The following is an 18,564-nucleotide window of genomic DNA, read 5'->3' on the forward strand; positions in this document are numbered from 1 at the left end:
ATAGATTCAGCTTTAAATAATTTATTAATCTATTTTTAAAATTAAAATAATTAGAAAATCATAAAAAAATCCACAAAATAGAAAAAAAGGATTACTCAATCCTTAAGCCTCCACATCATCACCCTAATCACTCCCTAACAACAGGATTATATATATAGATTATAAAATAAAACAATGCTACGGTTTCAGCGAGAATGCATTATATATCTTAATAAAATAATAATAATAATAATAATAATAATAATAATAATAATACCGTAATAATTAAATTCAAATTTTAGTTTAAAATTTATTAAGGATATTTAATATTTTAGTTAAATTAATTGAAACAAAATATCAATAAAGTGATCTCTTTTGTGTAGATTAATTTAATAAAAATACTATGATAATGGCGTGTATGTAATTCATAAATTTATTAACTAACCCAAAGGTGAGTTAATATTTGGTTGAATTTCATACATGTTTGTAGTGATAAATGTGTGACAATTATAAGATATTTTGTGTAAACAATGTGTTAGTCCAAAGATTGCATATTGTTTGACATAATTTATTGTCAATGTTTGATCACTACAACAAAAGTACCGCTTACAATTAATATTATTGTCCAAAGACTTAATATTAATGTTATATTTGGTATCTTGAGATGGGATTAACCATTATTTGAATTTATTGTTTTATTTGGATACTTATATGAGCATGTTATTTATATAATTGTATTGTTCTTTTCAGCTGTTGCTAGTGTATCTGCTAAACTTAATTCGGTACCGGTCCTTAATGGTAATAACTTTAAGGACTGGAAAGAGAACATTTTTATTGTTCTTGGCTGCATAGATCTTGACCTTGCATTAAGAATGGATCGTCCTACTCCTCTTACGGATACTAGTACCTCCGAGAAAAGGAGGATTTATGAGAAGTGGGACCGTTCAAATCGCATGAGTCTTATGATCATTAAACGCGGCATACCTGAGGCTTTTAGGGGTGCGGTGTCCGAGGAGGTCATCGATGCCATAACTTTCCTTGCTGAAATTGAGAAACGCTTTGCAAAAAGCAATAAGGCGGAAACAAGTACTCTTTTGAAGAAACTTATTTCTATGAAGTTTAAGGGCAAGGAAAACATAAGGGAGTATATTATGGAAATGTCTCACCTTGCTTCAAAGTTGAAGGCACTAAAGCTTGAGCTTTCAAATGACTTGCTTGTGCATTTAGTGCTTATCTCTCTTCCTCCACAATTCAGTCAATTTAAGGTCAGTTACAACTACCAAAGGGAGAAGTGGACTCTTAATGAGCTCATTTCATTTTGTGTTCAAGAGGAAGAAAGATTGAAGCAAGAGAAGACTGAAAGTGCTCATTTGGCAAGCACCTCTAAAGATAAGTGCAAGAAAAGAAAGAATGAGGTTGCTAAGGATAAAGGTCCTGCACATAAGAAACAAACTCAAGCCAACAATGATGATGCTTGTTTCTTTTGTAACATGAAAGGACACATGAAGAAAGAATGTGCTAAGAATATTGCATGGCAAGCAAAGAAAGGTACATTTCTTACTTTGGTCTGTTCTGAGGTAAATTTAGCTTCAGTACCAAGAAACACTTGGTGGTTAGATTCTGGTGCTACTACTAACATCAGTGTTTCAAGGCAGGGTTGCCTGAGTTACCGAGAGCCAAATGATGCTGAAAGAAGCATTTATGTGGGAGATGGCAAGTCGGTGAATATGGAAGCAATAGGGCATTTTAGGTTGTTGTTAAGTACTGGTTACTATTTGGACTTAATAGATGTTGGAAATATTTTACCAGGATCTAGATTTACTACCATGTATGTTTCATTAACATCCTAATATGAATTCTAAAACAATGAAATAAACACATATAAAGTTTAGTAAACCTTACATTGGGTGCAGCAGAATATAATGACTCATTCCGTTCAGATCTCTAGCCCTTGATTCCTTTCTGTAGCAGAGCATCACCAAGATCTGAACCTGGATCTCTTTCTCTCCTTCTTTGATGGTTGGATTCTACACAATCTTCCACACTATGATTGAGATACCACTTGATGTGTGTGGGCACTACTCTATCACAAAGGGATTTCGAAATTGAAGAGAAGAAAAGAGAAGAGAGGGGCGGCTAGGAATCAGGTTTTCTTTGAGAGAAAATAAGATGCAAGTCTCATAGTTTCCTGAAGCCATCACTTTCTATTTATAGAATGCCATCTAGGTTTAGGTTAGAATTGTATGGCATTAAAATAATGAAAAAATATAAATGGTAATTACTATACAAAGTGGCCGGCCATATAAGGGATAATGGGCCTCACTTTGCAATTTTGCCATTTTGTTATTTTTCAATCCCATTTTCTCAAAAATGTCAATTTTCCAATTATTTAATAACTAAAAATTAATTATTAAATAATATTGTCATTTAATATATTTATTAATTAGACATATAAAGTCTCTTAATTAATAAATAAAACCTAGAATCTCTTTTCTTTACAATTTCGCCCTTGCTTAGTGAAAATTCATAAACTAGACATAGTCTAACTTTAGAATTATAATTGATTAATCAAAATCAATTAACTGAGTCTTACAAGCAGTATGGTCTCAACTAGTATGGGGATCATGGGCCTATATAACCGAGCTTCCAATAAGTCGAACCGAATTTACCAAGTAAATTCCCTAACTTATTAATTCCTTATTGAATCCACACTTAGAACTTGGAATTGCACTCCCAGTCATATAGAACGTTCTATATGTTCCACGATATAGATACACTATTAGTTATCCATTGCTATAATCCTAATTTGATCAATGACCCTCTAATAGATGATCTACATTGAATAGGAACCAAATTACCGTCACACCTTCAATGTATTTTATCCTTAATACACTTAGCTCCGTATAAATGATATTTCAGCGAAGTGAAATGAGATCTCCACCATTTATCTCTGTTTAGCCAAGCTCGAAGGATATCATCGTTTCACTTCTAAATTCCTATAGAAGTTATAGACTCCATATTTATGTTAGCGCTCCCACTCAATTATACTATCATGTTCCTGTTGGAAATTATTTTACCAGTATCTTAGATCTACTCACAAGTATGTTTATTAACATCCTAAATATGAACTTTCTAAAACGATGAAATAAACACATATAAAGTTAAAGAAACCTTACATTGGGTGCAGCGGAATATAATGACTCCTTCCGTTCAGATATCTAGCCCTTGATTCCTTTCTGTAGCAGAGCATTATCAATATCTGAACCTGGATCTCTTTCTCTGAATCTTTGATGCTGAATCTCCTTTGCTGATGATCTTTCTTCACGATCTTCCTCACTATGATTGAGGTATTGCTTGATGTGTGTGGGCACTACTCTAATCACTAAGGATTTCGAAATTCAAAGGAAGAAGAGAGAGAGTGGTCAGCTAAAGATAGGGAGAGAGAAGGCTCAGTTTTTTCTGATTCCGAAAGTCTGAAGAAAAGTGTTATTTTTCTGAAGCCTTCACTATCTATTTATAGCATTCCACTAGGGTTAGATTTGAATTATATGGCATTAAAATAATGAAAAAATCAATTTAAAATAGCTACATAGGTGGTCGGCCATAGCATTAGTGGATTGGGCCTTGGGCTTTGCAATTTTGTAATTTTAACACCTTTTGTATCTGATTTTCTCAAAAATGCCAATTTCCTAATTCAAACATTTAAATGCCAATTCTAACTATTTAATAACTATAAATAATTATTAAATAATATTGTCATTTATCATATTTATTAATTGAACCATACAAAGTATCATAATTAACAAATATGCCCCTATAAACTCTTTCTTTACAATTTCGCCCTTACTTAGTGAAAAATTCACAAATAGACATAGTCTAATTTGAGAATTATAATTGATTAATCAAAACCAATTACATGAGTCTTACAAGCAATATTATCTCAACTAGTGGGGGGACCATGGGTCTATATAACCGAGCTTCCAATAAGTAGATCAAGAATTTAGCACTAAAATTCATTAACTTATTAATTCTTCGTTGAATCCACGCATAGAACTTAGAATTGCACTCTCAGTATATAGAATGCTCTATATGTTCCACCATATAGACACATCATTAGTTATCCATTGTTATAATCCTAATGTGATCAATGATCCTCTATATGAATGATCTACACTGTAAAAGGATTAAATTACCGTTACACCCTACAATGTATTTATTCCTTAAAACACTTGACCCCGTATAAATGATATTTCAGCTTATGTGAAATGAGTACTCCACCATTTATGTTCGTTTGGTCAAGCTCGAAGGAGATCATCCTTTGCTTACTATTCGCCAGATAGAAGCTATAGATTCCATGTTTATGATAGCGCTCCCACTCAATTGCACTACCGTGTTCCCAAAATGTACGTATCACCCTGACCTAAAAGTAGGCTTAACTAACAAATCAAAGAACACGAATAGCCTCTCGAGATTGAGCCTAATCATATCAGGATTAAGATCATTTGATCTAGGATCAACTAGGCGATATTGACTTGAATAGATATTACGGTAAGTTTAATAAATCTAAGTCAAAGTTCAATATCGGTCCCTTCCGATGCATACTCCATGCATCCAACCTGAGCTTTACTTTAACCAATGTTCTGGAAAGAACATAGTATTTCTCCAAATACAAGTAAACTCTTGTTGTAGATTATCATATCAGTAAAACCCTGTGTCTGATAAATCTAGGAAACTTTATTCACATAGTCATGTTTACTTTCCAATGTGTTGACGGCACAATAAACAGGTTCAAGTATGTGAAAAGGGTTTCAGATGAATTCATACATTATGTACATATAATCATGAAATAAATCATGTGAACCATGCAACATTAAATGTTATTTCTGATCTATATTAATAAGTAAATCTGATTATATTGAAATGAGTTTTATTTAGGGCATAAAACCCAACAAACTCCCACTTGCACTAATATAAAACAAAAAGTGCGTTTCAAATAATCTCAACACCTCGATATACAAATCAAGTGTAGTAGTAGTAAACTCCTCGTAATAGGATCTAAAAGGTTGAATTAACCACAACCTTTTCTCCACCATTACTCTTCCTTTAATCACAAAATCATTGATAGTGTGAAATTCCTCTCTATATGTCTACTCTCTTGGGATACTGGATTCTATACCTTTGGCAACTACTTTTGGTTAATCAGGAAATTAACACTAGTAGTTTAAGGCAATTTGGAATGGTGCCAAAGATGTATAGAACTTTCCTTAGACTGAATAAGTACCTTTCCTGCAGCTTTAACATTCAGTCCCTATCTGGTAGACCTAGAGAATTCAGATAGGTTTTTACACTTCTCCAAAATCACTATTCCACCCCCAGAGTAACTACCATCTTATCAGAAAGATTTTCTAGCACAAAGGCAAATTTCGAAATTTGATATGGTGTAGTCTAAGAGTTTTAAACACACCCTTATTGACTAACATATAGTTCCTCTTCTTAATCTTAGGATTTACTTGATTGTCTTCCAATGTTCTTCTCCTGGATTAATCTGATACCTACTCATTACTCCCACTCAACAGCAGGTGTCTGGTCTAAGGCATACAAAAGCATATCTAAGACCTCTTACTGTTGATTTAAGAAATTCTTTCATGGCTTTATCTTTTCTGGAATAGTTGAGACTTTTCCTTAGATAAAATCTATGTCTAAGAAGTTGTGAAGCTTCTATAGATTGCCATTAGAAAGAAAATGCTTCAGCATCTTACTAAAGTAAGTTGCTTGCATTAGAGTAAGTAATTACCAGGTATACCACAAGCCATAGGTTTAGATAAACTCAAACCTATAATACTAGGAACAGGAAGTTTGTTAAGTCCATTGAATAGACTTATAAACAAAAATTTCCTTTTATGTCCTTGTAATAGAAAACTTTAGGTTATTCCACGTGAATGGATTAAACCATAGTTCTTTTGGCTTTCTTCTTAGTTTCTTATCTTGACAATCCATTACTTGTTTAAACTCACAATGGATTTTAATCACTAGTGTCTCCCAAGTCATAAGAAGGTGAGTTCCTAGAAACTCTCCCACTACGGCGAGGTACCGTGAATTATGTCGAACAAAACTAAATGGTATTAACCTCTTTGGTTGTGACAAGACAACAGAGGCAGTGGGATCATCATATGTTATATAAGATGATAGAACACTTTTGGAATCAAGAAAAATATCTCCTTTATTTGTTACTTGTTTTCAGACTTAGTCATTATCTTAGAAAAGTAGTATTTGTTTGAACAAACACTTTCTTATCTATTGACAATGGGATGGTCCACCCCTAATCACTTAGAATAGCTAACAAACCATGGTTAACAGTTCTAGCTTTTCTTAAGATTTTGATTAGGTCATCCATGAATCTAGTAATGATTTACATTAAGTATACAACCATTACATCATTCTGAAATTGTATTACCATAGAAGGATTTAGGCAACGACTAGTAACTAATCATCAACATGCAACTCGAAATTTCTGGGGAGGTAAGTTTGGATATAATTCAAAAATCAATTTAATGATCTTTGAACTGCATATCTACTAACTATTTCTCCACCCCTATCAGTTCGCAAGATCTTTAACCACTTACCGTAATGGTTTTAACCATTGCTAGAAATTTAAGAAATTTTTCAAACATTTCAAATTTCTTTGCATAAGGTATAATCTAGAGTGATCGTTTTAAGAATACAACGAAAAACTCATATCCACCCCTGAATGTACATCCATCTGCGAATGAGATGAACTACTTTCAGTGGATATAGGCATATTAACTCTTTGCAGAGATTGATCTTGTCAAATCCACTATGAACAAGATACAAATGCCATAGATTAAAAAAAATGTGGTATTGTCTATGATGACATAGGTTTAGTTACATCAAAGAGTTCTTAGAATACTGCAAGTGGATCCTGGTCACAGAATACCTAACTCATATTCCATACAGTTTGAATCCATTAATAAAAGATGGATATTAAACACTTGAGAAAGTGTAACTGTATTGTATCTGGAATTAGAAATATAAGAAAATTTTTGTTTGGATTCTAAAATTAAAGTCAAAGACTTAAATTCAACCAAATATAATGAGTAATTCTTTCTTGGACCACCACTACTAATACAAACTCTAAGTCAGATTTGCCCATACAAGTAGGAGATTTCTAAGATTGAGGATTTATATCAATTGGGAATAGAATTTCGGGATTATAATCATAGCGTCATATAATTTCTTAAGAGAAAATATAGAATGACATGAAATGATTTATAGACCATTCATCCAATGATATATTATTGAGCTAATTCGAAATGAATCAGCTAAGAGGAATTAGGATAATTTCGTTTAAAATAAGAATCCAACGATGCTTCGATTAGCGAAAGTCAAAGTAATCTTATTTATAGAATCTTCTTGTTTCATATCGTAAAAATACTAGTCTAAGGTGTCATCAATTGATGAACAGCTAGATGTCGCATATACAATATTTATCTTTCGAGATCTTACACTATTATGTATGTCTAATGGTGAAAATCCATTAGGGATTTATCTCATTAGAAAAACAAACATGTTAGACCAACAATGAAGATTCGAAATTAAACTACAACTTAATAACAGAAAATAACATGGTTCAATATAAATTCATACACAATTTAGAAATTATAAACATATAGCAAGTAGGAATGACTAGTGAAAATACTAAAACATACAATCCTAAATAATTTCCAAGGTTTTCAACAAACTGATACAGTGTCCCGGTAGGCGAGAGTCAAAGCATCATTTATTGAATAGAGTTGTCAGCTCATCTAAAATAGAAACCATTCTAGCAACCTTTTATTCGATCAAAATAAGAATCCAACGTTGTCCCGGTAGGCGAGAGTCAAGGTTATTCTCATTTTATGAGCTTCCACCATTGTTTCATGTTTCATAAGTTTATCTCTAAGTAGTCACCGTAGGGGAGAGTCTAATAGAGACGAAAACTTATAAAACACTTATCAAATGAAATCTTACGGTGTTAAATGCGTTCAACGAATAACCATCCATAGGGGGACGAAGTCTAGCGTCTCGAGGTTATATTGAAAACATTTAACTTTTGTAAGACCAACAATGGAGATCGAATATCTTAATAATAATCAAGCTCATTATTTAAAGTGAGTTGTATTTTCTTTGATTCTCTTTATTTAATTTATTTATTTTAAATATATATTTATTTAAAATTTCCAATTTAGAATGAAAAATTCTAAATATAAATTTTAATTTAATATTTATAAATTTTACTTAGATGGATATAAAAATAACATGAATTATTTCCATCTTAGTAATAATTTCCAATAAATATTTAGAAAAATATTCAATTTAAGTTGTTACAAAATTAATTTAAATTAATTTACAACTCAAATTTAATTTTCTATAAATATATATTGCATTTCGAAAAATTAAAGTATATAAGAATACAATTTTCGAAAAATGCATATTAAAATAAAAAATAAATCCTGGAAAAATTATTCTAATTTAATGTTGGCCCAAAATTAATTAATAAAATTAATTTACAACAAAAAATATAATTTTCCTATTTAATTAAATATATAAGAAAAATTTCAAATATTTAAGTATGATGATGAAAATCAACTTAAATATTAATTTTCTATTTAATTAAATACACTAGAAAAATACTTCAAGCAAAAATATCATCTATCTAGATTTTCCTTTGACTAATTAATTCAATTTCTAATAATATACTTTAATTCAATTTATTTTAAATTAATCAATAAATGAAAAAATCATTGATTTAAGTTGATCCAAGAATTAATTAAAATAATTAATTTACAACTTAATCTATTTTTCAAGATAAAATTCGAAATTCTAGCATTTAAGAAATGTAATTTCGAAAATTGATTAATAAAATAAAAAATATATATATTTTGAAAATTATTTAAATTTAGTTGAAAAATTAAATTTCAACTAAAAATAATTTTCTATTTAATTAAATGTCATGAAAAAGAAATATTTAAGTATGATGATAAAAATCAACTTAGATATTTAATTTTCAAATTAATTAAATGTATTAAATTCAAGAAATAAATAATTAAGTGTAGAGAAGGCTTAATTATTAATTTCTAGTTTAATACTAGGAAAAATATACTTAAAATAAATTGTACCAAAATTAATTAAATAATTAATTTCACAATTTATAATATTTTCCTATTTAATATTAGAAATAATAAGTAGTCTAGAAATAACTATCTAGAAAATATCTTATTTGACTAAGTATCTTTTCCACAAAATTTGAAAAAATATCTAATTTAAGTTGTATTAGAAAAAATCTAGAACTTAAATATTTTTCAAATTTAAATTTAATTAAATATCAAAAATTAAGTTGTAACCACTTAATTTGAAAATATTCCATTTTAAGTTAATATTCGAAAAGATATTAACTTAAAAAATATCTAAAGAATCTTAATAACCAATGCCTAAAATTCCTCAACTTAATTTTGAAATTTTGAATTCAAAAGATATTCAGATTTAAGTTGGTTAGTTGTAGATATTTAAATATCAACTTAAATAAGAATATTTAATGAAAAATTTAAATTAAGTTCCAGAAAGAATCTAGATGGTTATAATTCTATATTTAATTAAATACAAGAAAATACATATAGTTTAGCTTAGAATAAAAAAAATTCTTTAAACTATAATTTTCTTAAATTAATTTCAAAATAAATGAAATTAATTATGTTGCTAATCAATTTTATTAGGTTAAACTAGTGTAATTAACCTAGTACAGTTGTTCAAATCAGGCAAATGGGCCTTCACAATTGGGGTAGTTTGTGTGAGGGGGTGTTGGGTTCAGTATGTCGTACCCACTTCTATGGCTCCCAACTCTCACACAAGGCCCAAAAGAGAGGAATTTAACCTTAATAAGAACAACTGTTATTAATTGAATAGGCCCAAAAACTAAATGGGCCTAAATAAATTCTATCAATAACTATGATAATTTATTTTAGCAACATTAACCTATATGCATCTATAATAAAATTAAACACATAGGCTCACACAGGCACACTTTGGATGGGTCCTATCATGTTGCTAGGTCATACACAGATGAAAGAAGATTGTAAATATACCTGTTACAAATTATTATCTTGACCAAGGGAGCTATCAGATCATTAGATCTGGCAAAAGGTAACCATGGCTATTTGCAATCAAGTAATAATAGGTTTTAAAAACTTACATACAAGCTAAAACCACATACTCCTGCAACAAGGTTAGTTGGATAGTTGGATGTAGGATTTATTTAATTTTAAATTATTTTTTTTTTAATTTCGAAATAATAAATAATTAAAAAAAATATTTAATTAATTTCGAAAATAAAGTTTAAAAAAAATTTAATTTCGGAAATAAAAAAAAATTTAATTTCGAAATTTTTAAAAAAATATTTAAAATTAAACCTACTATTTTGAAAAATTAGGTTTCAACCAACCTAAATATCATTTCAAAATTTGCTAACTACTTTTAAAAATTAAATGTTATTTTAAAATTAAAAATTAAATAAAAATTAGAAAAGATAAATGAAATATCTTTTCAGATTTTAAATTTAATTTAAATAAATAAAATAACAAAATTTAAAAGTTAGCAAAATATCTTATATCTATTTAAAATTACATGATTATAAATATCTTACTTTAAATTTAAATAAGGTCAAAATATCTAAAAAGATTTAATTTTTGAAAAAAAATCTTAAAAGATAAGATATAATTAAAAATATCTTAAAAGATAAGATATCTTAAAAATATCTTAAAAGATTTTATAAATATCTTATAAAATCTGACCTTAAATTTAAAAAAAAATAAGATGTAATCAAATTTAAAAATAAGATAGATTTTTAAGCAAGAAGATAGATACTAATTCTATTCAAATTCAAATTACACTAATATCTTGAATTAAATTTAAAAAATATTAAATTAATTCAAAATGATAATTAGAATTGAATTAGGAATAGTAATAGTATATATACAAAACCATACAAAAAATCGGAAGTTAATTACATGAAAAAGCATGAAAAATCGAAGAAAAACGAAAAAAATTTGCAACTGTACGGACAGATTTGCGATCGCAGGAAAATATCAAGACAAAATAGATTTTTTCAAATCTTCAAAAAATCATAACTAATTCAAATAAAATCCAAATTAAGTTCTGTAAAAGGCTAACTTGCTTAATTTTTTCCATACTATCCAATAAAAATAATTCCAGAGATAAAATCGCAATTATTTTTCACGAAAATTTCACAAACATCAATCAATCATCAAATAACACTCAATACAACATGATACCATCCAAAGAACATACAAACAATCGTTTTAAAGTCCAAATTTCTTGCAAGTAAATCAATTACCATGGCTCTGAGGCCAGTTGTTGGAAATTATTTTACCAGGATCTTAGATCTACTCACAAGTATGTTTATTAACATCCTAAATATGAACTTTCTAAAACGATGAAATAAACACATATAAAGTTAAAGAAACCTTACATTGGGTGCAGCGGAATATAATGACTCCTTCCGTTCAGATATCTAGCCCTTGATTCCTTTTACGTAGCGAGCATTATCAATATCTGAACCTGGATCTCTTTCTCTGAATCTTTGATGCTGAATCTCCTTTGCTGATGATCTTTCTTCACGATCTTCCTCACTATGATTGAGGTATTGCTTGATGTGTGTGGGCACTACTCTAATCACTAAGGATTTCGAAATTCAAAGGAAGAAGAGAGAGAGTGGTCAGCTAAAGATAGGGAGAGAGAAGGCTCAGTTTTTCTGATTCAGAAAGTCTGAAGAAAAGTGTTATTTTTCTGAAGCCTTCACTATCTATTTATAGCATTCCACTAGGGTTAGATTTGAATTATATGGCATTAAAATAATGAAAAAATCAATTTAAAATAGCTACATAGGTGGTCGGCCATAGCATTAGTGGATTGGGCCTTGGGCTTTGCAATTTTGTAATTTTAACACCTTTTGTATCTGATTTTCTCAAAAATGCCAATTTCCTAATTCAAACATTTAAATGCCAATTCTAACTATTTAATAACTATAAATAATTATTAAATAATATTGTCATTTATCATATTTATTAATTGAACCATACAAAGTATCATAATTAACAAATATGCCCCTATAAACTCTTTCTTTACAATTTCGCCCTTACTTAGTGAAAAATTCACAAATAGACATAGTCTAATTTGAGAATTATAATTGATTAATCAAAACCAATTACATGAGTCTTACAAGCAATATTATCTCAACTAGTGGGGGGACCATGGGTCTATATAACCGAGCTTCCAATAAGTAGATCAAGAATTTAGCACTAAAATTCACTAACTTATTAATTCTTCGTTGAATCCACGCATAGAACTTAGAATTGCACTCTCAGTATATAGAATGCTCTATATGTTCCACCATATAGACACATCATTAGTTATCCATTGTTATAATCCTAATGTGATCAATGATCCTCTATATGAATGATCTACACTGTAAAGGGATTAAATTACCGTTACACCCTACAATGTATTTATTCCTTAAAACACTTGACCCCGTATAAATGATATTTCAGCTTATGTGAAATGAGTACTCCACCATTTATGTTCGTTTGGTCAAGCTCGAAGGAGATCATCCTTTGCTTACTATTCGCCAAATAGAAGCTATAGATTCCATGTTTATGATAGCGCTCCCACTCAATTGCACTACCGTGTTCCCAAAATGTACGTATCACCCTGACCTAAAAGTAGGCTTCACTAACAAATCAAAGAACACGAATAGCCTCTCGAGATTGAGCCTAATCATATCAGGATTAAGATCATTTGATCTAGGATCAACTAGGCGATATTGACTTGAATAGATATTACGGTAAGTTTAATAAATCTAAGTCAAAGTTCAATATCGGTCCCTTCCGATGCATACTCCATGCATCCAACCTGAGCTTTACTTTAACCAATGTTCTGGAAAGAACATAGTATTTCTCCAAATACAAGTAAACTCTTGTTGTAGATTATCATATCAGTAAAACCCTGTGTCTGATAAATCTAGGAAACTTTATTCACATAGTCATGTTTACTTTCCAATGTGTTGACGGCACAATAAACAGGTTCAAGTATGTGAAAATGGTTTCAGATGAATTCATACATTATGTACATATAATCATGAAATAAATCATGTGAACCATGCAACATTAAATGTTATTTCTGATCTATATTAATAAGTAAATCTGATTATATTGAAATGAGTTTTATTTAGGGCATAAAACCCAACAGTTCCCAAAATGTACGTCTCACCCTGACCCAAAAGTAGGCTTAACTAACAAATCAAAGAACATGTATAATACTCTTGAGATCGAACCTAACCATATCAGGATTAAGATTATTTGATCTAGGATCAACATGTGATATTGAATTGAATAGATATTACGGTAAATTTTAACAAATCTAATCAAAGTTCAATATCGGTCCATTCCGATGTATACTCCATACATCCGATACTGGTAAACTTTGCCAATGCCCTGGAAAGGACATAACACTTATCCAAGGTGTAAGAATACCTATCGCTGATTATCATGTCAGTCTAAATCCAGTGAACTGAAAAATCAGGGAATAAACTTTCGAACATATAATTAAGATTATATTCCACTGTGCTGACAACACTATAATCATTAACAAATTCATATGTTCTGGACTTAAAATAGAATTTATACATTATATATAATCATGAAATAAATCATGTGAACCATGTAACATAAGATGTTATTTCTAATCTTTATTAATAAGTAAATCTGAATACATTGAAATGGGTTTTATTTAGGGCACAAAACTCAACAATAGATACTTTTGTTGTACCGTCATTTAGACGGAATTTGGTTTCTGTTTCTTGTTTGGACAAATTGGGTTATTATTGTTCATTTGGAAACAATTGTTTTAGTTTATCTATTAATTCAAATATTGTTGGTGGTTCTCTTATGGTTTATGTTGACCGAGGTTTTCGGCAACTATTAAAATATAATTATAATAAGGAGCTGTAAGAAAGTGAGATGAAGATTTTTTACGTGGTTGGGGCGTTAATGAGCCTTAGTCCACGAGCCACTGCTATTAATGGATGTATTTAATACAGATTCTACACTTGAGAGAATGTTTTTCTCTTAAATACAGAGAATGTTCTTGGTGAGTTCTTTTTCTCTTCTTGCTCTTTTGCAACCAAGATTCTCGACCCCATTAAATGAGCTTTGAGGGGGTATTTATAGTGTTTTGGTGGGGTAATCCCTAGAATTATTCTTACACATGTGTCTGTAAGTATCCATAAAGTTGGGCATTTCCGATGAATATACCATGGGTGATGCATGGTCAAATCCCTAGGTGCTGTAGGGTTTTTATGAAGAATGTCCTTTTTGCCTTGTGATTGACGTGACTCTTCGCAGAGTAGCCGTCGCTAGACTTAAATGATCATTACCTTGTAGTCTTCTTGTTCGGGGGTTGTGCCGTCAGACTTTATTGCGTGTTACAGTCCCAACACGCTTCCTCCCATGCAGCATTAAATGCGACTTGATTGCTCGGGAATGACCTGGCATATCCCGGAGAGCCTTCATGCTATACTAGTCTCCTGGAGTACCTTGTACTCCGGGTGTCTCCTCCGGGACCCATGCTAACAGCGCTTCCTGGTGGCGCACAAAGACTTAGCAAATCTTTCCAAGTTATCTGATCCACGTGTCCTCTCTCGACTGGTCCACGTATTTTGGACGAATTCTGGAGCAACATTTACCCCCCAAGCCTTGTTTACTTAGTAAAAATAAACCAAGGCTTGTTCAAGTGTCTCCGGTTGACTCCTCGTTTCCCTAGCTCGAGCCTCGAGCGCGTGGGGGCAAATTTAAATGATGTCATTTAATGCAGCGATTTGCTTTTTGCAGGAATGTTTCCAGCCGCCTCCTCGGTCTTCTGATACAACTTGGGGACGCGTGGAGGTGCGTCTGATAATGGCATTAAATGCAGCGATTCGCTTTTGCAGAGGTCGATTCGTTTCACGCCCCATGATTGATGCGGCGCATTGATGGTGTCAGACGGATACTCAAACGTTTCCACCGCCTTAATGGTAGATTGATCTGGTCCGTTGATCTTTGGGAATTCGAATCGTGCGTCTCCCCCATCGTGCGATTGGTAGGTGAAGACGCCTGTTCCTCATGCACTTTTGCCTATAAAAGCCATCACCTTTCCTTCATTTCGGTTACTTTCCATTCCTTGCCATTTCTGCTCGAATTTCCTAGAGAGAAAATTTCTCGAAGTAGCACGAACTGTCTTAATACCCAGACACTTCATTCAATTTTCCAGTGTTTGATTTTGCCAGTGCTTCTCAACTCTCACTCAACCACCTTCAGTACCTCCAGTTCAACGATCGACTGTAAGTTTCTTGCATCCTTAGATAACATGCTTCTATTTACTTCGCTCGTTTTCTGGGTTCGCACTTAGAGGCTTCTGGGTGCGTGAGTGTTTAAATTCTTCGAGTTCTTTTTTATGTTTACTGCGTTAGTTGTAGAATCGCCATTTATCATGCCCCTGTTGTAGTTATACAGTTCTGTTTGAAGAGGGCCATGTGTTCTTCGTTTGACAGTTGCTTAGGGCATAAGATGGCTTTTCTCTTTTTTTTTTCTTTTTGCGAAACCACTTTCTGCGATTTCATTGCACCCGACACTTGTTGAGGGATTCTCTCCAGAGTTTCCCAGGTGACACGTGTCCGGAGGGGGCCTCTTTCCAGCGGTTAGGGGACCCCCACTCCCTTTTTCTTGATTTAGGGTTTGGTATGGGACCTAACTGCTGGGCTTTTCTTTTTCCCTTTTGTTTTTCTCAGAACACAAAATGTCTGCTTCTGGCTCAAAATCTTCTAAGAAGAAAGGGAAAAGTATGGCCACGCTGGAGGAGGTTTGTAATACCCGGAATTAAGAAATGGATTAGCAAAACCCTAACTAGATAATTATGTATAATTGAGGAAATTATATTATTATATAATTTAATATATGTGAAATTATATGAATTTTATTATGTTAAGACCCCGTTGGTGAGCCAGGGGCATTTTAGTAATTATGACCCGAGAAGGGTAAAATTATGAAATTAATTTGATTACGTGCTTAATGGAACTATATTATTATATAGTATACCTGTGTTGTCTTTTCAGGTGTGTTCTGACAAGTTAGCGCGGTATAGTCACAACTGGGAATTTCGGGCCGAACCGGGTTCGGGCCCGAAATGTAAATTGGATTGATAATTTGGCATTTTATTTGATGAATGATAATCTGAAATTTATTTGAAATTAATTGAGTATTGAAATGACTTATTTACCCTTGTGAGGGTGTAGGTGTGAATAATAAGCCACGAGGGCATTTTGGTCATTTCACCCCTAATTATTATGTTTGATTAAAATTGATTTTTGATGAAATGAAAAGCAATTTTCTGGTTTTGCTTTCACTCTTGGCCGACCCCCTCTCTCTCCCAAACCCTCTTATTATTTCAAAAGTTGAATTTGAAGAAAAGCTTGGTTCTTAGCTTGTTTTGGAGCTTTGAAGTTGTGAATTCTTGGTTTGAGTTTGAGGTAGTTTTCTATGACTTTAATCTTGATTTTTACTTCTGAATTTGAGTGTTGTAAAAGCATAAGTTTGTGCTAATGTTCTTGAGATTGCATGTGTAAAGGAATTGAAGTTAGTTTTGTTGAATTTGAGTATGTGATGCTTGAATCCTTGCTTGGGTGTTTGATTGAGCTCTAGATAAATTTTTAGGGTTATTTTCATGTCTTGAATTCAGATTTTTGAAAGTGTTTGCAGCTGGAAAATTGATTGAGTTGGTTGAGTTGAAGCTCAAGTTTAGAGCTTGAAGTTTTGGAGTTTGAACATAATTTTAAGTTGATTTTTACAATCTGGAATTATGGGATTTATTGTTGGATTTTGATGCATAAATATGTGTTTTAGACCCTATAATATTTCCTAGCTGCTCTAAGTGGATTAATTGTGATTTTGGTTGTGAAAAGCAAGCTTGAGTTCATGGAACTCAAGCTTGGTGCTTTAATGGCACTTTTTGATTTTTAGTGCAATTGTTGGGTTTAAGTTGTGGAATATGTTTATTATAACATATATTGATGCTCTGGAAAGTTTGGGAATGTTTGGGAATGATTTGAGTGAGGTTTGGGGGTTTAAAGATTGAGAAATTTCGTGTTCTCTGCCCAGACAACCGGAATTCCGGTTGGTTCATCCGGAATTCCGGTTGGAGCTCATCGGGAAATGCTGAAATTTGTTTTGGCCATAACTTTTGACTCGGGACTCCGTTTGGGACGTTCTTTATACCGTTGGAAAGCTCTTTTCGAGCTCTATGTGATTATCTGTATTTGAAATGCCATGAATTTATTTTATGAATGTGAAATCAGGGGTTAACCCTAATTGTGAAAATCCCGAATTGTGTGTGACTAGGATTACCGGCACCTGGTCAGGAGCACCCGGGGATTTGGAATCTCTACTATTGCGGGACAACAGGTAAGACAGTGATTAGCACGTAGAGTATGCACAGTGGCGCTTATGTTGAGAATGATATGCATGAATGTTTAAATGCTTAGGGATTAGGGTTATTACCCTAATAGGAACGGTCTAATAGCCTAGGGTTATTACCCTAGTGATATACGTGTATAAATGCCATGCCATGTTAATTGAAATGAGATTTAAGGATTATGTGCTCAAGGCATAATCAGGTTGGACTCGGTACTCATAACCGAGATGAACCACTTCTAAGGCCTTAATGTATTTAGACGTGTGAGAGTAACACGTGGGTCTACGTCATGTAGATTTAATTAGATGTGTGAGCGCAACACATAGGTCTACGCCACGTAGACATAAATGGGCATGATGAAATAATGATCAGGTCTGTGCTATACAGACATATGTGAATGAGCATAATATATTTGTTATGATTTATCTTGTCTTCTTGGGCTTGGCTCACGGGTGCTCTACTGTGCAGGAAAGGGTAAGGCATTAGCTGATCAGCCATGAGTTTCAGGAGCAGGGCGAAGAATGTACATGTTCATGCCACTTCAGACCAAGCGGGTTATGGGTCTAACAGTGTTGACTTTTGTATTCTGTTTTGCCGCTTAGGTCGGCTAGTAAGAAAGAACTTGTAATAAGTTTGTAAATGTTTTTGGGATCCCAACTATTTTGAAAAGTTTAAATATATTACAAGTTTATTTTCAGTCTGTTTAATATAAAAGTTTAAATTCTGCGCTATTTTAATTAGTAATCCCGGTTAGGGGATTAGGGCTTCATAAGTATTTTGGGTAGCGTGCCTAATTATTTAGGGCGTTACAAGGTTTCTCTGGATCCCGTCGCCCAGGAGGGGTACAAGTCCCGTGCAACTGGTTGGGAAGCGGCCGAGCTTCGGTCGACCCTGACTTGTCCTCACCAGCTGGAGAACATTATTAATGTGGCTGGGATCAAACCCTCTACCTCAGGGACCTTCCACCGGCCTCCTCGTGACTCGGAGACGCCCAATCACAACTATGACGGTTTC

At 32.3% G+C, this 18,564-nt stretch overlaps 1 long non-coding RNA gene across 1 annotated transcript; it reads left to right on the top strand.

The window, feature by feature from the left end:
* The first annotated feature begins 16,427 nt into the window (after positions 1 to 16,427).
* LOC133032554 (uncharacterized) lies at positions 16,428 to 18,247 on the top strand. Its single transcript, XR_009685171.1, has 3 exons — positions 16,428 to 16,609; positions 17,478 to 17,540; positions 18,019 to 18,247. It is a non-coding gene; the product is annotated as an uncharacterized LOC133032554 (long non-coding RNA).
* The last annotated feature ends 317 nt before the right edge of the window (positions 18,248 to 18,564 follow it).

This window comes from Cannabis sativa, chromosome X (genome assembly GCF_029168945.1).
Source record: "Cannabis sativa cultivar Pink pepper isolate KNU-18-1 chromosome X, ASM2916894v1, whole genome shotgun sequence".
NCBI lineage: Eukaryota > Viridiplantae > Streptophyta > Magnoliopsida > Rosales > Cannabaceae > Cannabis > Cannabis sativa.